The sequence below is a fragment of the Anneissia japonica genome, unplaced genomic scaffold (genome assembly GCF_011630105.1).
Source record: "Anneissia japonica isolate Jap-2015-1 unplaced genomic scaffold, ASM1163010v1 scaffold199_len4679917_cov187, whole genome shotgun sequence".
Classification (NCBI taxonomy): Eukaryota; Metazoa; Echinodermata; class Crinoidea; order Comatulida; family Comatulidae; genus Anneissia; species Anneissia japonica.
This window is the reverse complement of record NW_022686322.1, coordinates 2,059,411-2,062,285: the sequence shown is the minus strand read 5'-3', so window position 1 is coordinate 2,062,285 and position 2,875 is coordinate 2,059,411.

Here is a 2,875-nt window from a genome sequence, read left to right as displayed (position 1 = left end):
GACCGGGGGGGGGGGGCTGATTCCCCGACGAGGGCTCAGACTTAACCGACGAAAGCAATGTGGGCGGGTCGAGCTTCGATTAAAAGGTTTTGAAAGTTGTCCAGGGGGTGTGCCCCCGAAAAATCTTAACAGTTCAGGGGTGTGGCGCATCCCGCCCTCCGCTGGTGCCACCCCTTTTTTATCATTATTACTTAGTCAAGATTTTTATCATATTACTTAATGAAGATTAACAATCTTGCTTAACAACATTATAATACATTATAGTACAGTATAATTATAAATATAATACTAATACCCCATTCAGAATAGCATCGCATTGCGATCGGTTGTAGCAATTGCGACACCCAATCGCACCCAATCGCAAAGTAAAATCGTGTCTGAAAGCTCACCAATAGTAGTCGATATGTAATCGATATCGCAATTGTTACCCGTTGCGATTGGGTGCTACAATCTTTATTACTCCCGATTACCACGGAATCTGATCGCAACGAATCACAACGAATTCCACAGACACTGTCTAGCTGAGGTCAGGCAACATAGGCCTAGACACTGGAGGCCTAGGCCCTAGAATGTAAAGTTTGCTTGTGTTGGTCTGAATGCGTTCGTTGATTGCGATCGGGAGTAATCAGTTTTGGATTACCACCGATTACATCGCAACCGATCGCAAGAGAGTGTAGTCTGAATAGGATATAAGACTAATGATAAATATTAATATTAATGATTATAATATTTATAATAATAACAATATGGAGCAATGATAACAATACTATACAAATATTACAATAATAATAAAATAATAATAATAATTATATTATTATCATTATGATATTAATAAAAAGGGAGTAATAAATGTCATTTTATGCAAAAATGGTATCTGTTCTTAACAAATATTCAGCCTATACAATAATATAATACATATAAATATATATTATATACTGTACTAACAATATTAAAGGTTCATGTTGTTAACAACGGTGATGATGATGGTGATTACGATGACTTGTCGACTTCTTTTTTGTAAGATGGAGAATATGTGAAAGGGAGATTCTTTCTGATATCCATGTTTTCGTGGCGCATAGCAATGAATGTTATGTTATTCAAAACAACGGCGATGCAGTAGAGGTGCTACCTGTGCCAAATCTATTTTGCAATCATGAGGAAGCTGACACAAGGATGATACTGCACAGTATGTGTGCAGCAAAGTCAAACATGCATTGTTGTCAAAAGCCCAGATACAGATTTGTTTTGAAATTTTGACATTCTATGCCTACCGGTATTTACTGTAATAAGAATGAGAAAATTTATCTGACCATTTTCAAGAGGGGGAAAACGTTGAATTTTGAAGAACTTAAAAGTTATTAAAGGGAAACTCATTTGCCGCTATCTGGGAATCAAAATTTTCCCGGACCCCCCTTTCATTTTGTGGGTTTGGAAACATTCTGACCCCCCCCCCCACCTAAAATTGAACCCAGATCCGCCCCTGTGTTTTGCTTTATAATCAATTGTCTCACAGAAGTCAGTGCCAGTAGGTATCACTATGTCACGTTAAGAAAGCTCGAACACAGTTTTTATTTACAGGTATTTATTTATTATTATTATAAAGAAATGGAGAAAAAAAGAAAATTATATTCAAATTTAAAGCTATGCTTCAGAGGAAAATTATTTTTGTAGTGAAAACTGATTTTTCTAAGACATGAAAAGCATTTGACAAAACACTCGGAAGCGGCTGATAAGATACAGATTTTTGATTAGGGCCTATTTAAAAATGGGGGGAAAGAGTGAGGTACGGACCTTTTTCATTACAACTTTTAAATATTAAAAAATCTGTATCTCACTAACCGCTTTCGATTTTTTTCGTCGAATATGCTTTTTTGTGTCTTAGAAAAATTAGTTTCCTCCTAAGGAACCTGGCATATACCCTATATACGGATTTTAATTACATTTTTATATACATATTTAATAATTTTTTTCTGGCCGTCACATATCATTTATTTGCAAAAAATACCGTAACAGGAACTACTTAAGGGTCTATATGGCAGGATTGCCTAATTGAAGAATGCTTGCCATCGAGGGGGTCTATCGGCGACGATTAAAGAACTGCTTAAAAATAGTAAATTATTACAGTATTTATAATATGAAATTGGATATTAAGTAGTGAAATCATAAAAAGTAGTGAAATCATAAAAAATAATCTATAAATATAGTTACATGAAATTCGACTGCTAAAAAGATTAAATGGAATTAAACTATACAGGAGGCCGCTAAACTGTATTATACACAGGAACGCACATCACGTTTGACACAAAATGGCTTCTAATTCTCAATGTCGCAATGGTCGCAACTCTTATTATTTGCTATCATTACGGCTCTGTTTGCTCTATCAGAGCCATATATATAAAGAGTTGCGACATTCCGCTCCTTGGTTTACGAAAGTCACGTGGTACACACCGTCCATTTTGTTTCATAATCTTCCCGATGAACACATGCAAAGTATATGTGTTACGTACATTGCATATTAATTTCACACACTTAATTGGGTCTACAATTATATTTTATAATTAACATCACTTAGTATGGACAGTGTATTAGAATTCATATATAATCGAATATTTGCGTGCGTGCGTGCTGGCGTAAATTCCATGCTCGCGTAAATTATTGGAATGAATTAGAATTTTTTTTTTCAATTATCGTTAATTCGTAACATTTTTAATCAACGAAGACTGAAGACCCGGTGTATTTTAATTAATGGTAATCTTTTCTTTTGTTTTAATTGTTTTTAATACTAATATATATATATATAAATATATATTCAACAGTGTTAACGGCTAACTCCCTTCAATATCATATATATATATACTGTCTCTTATCCACATCT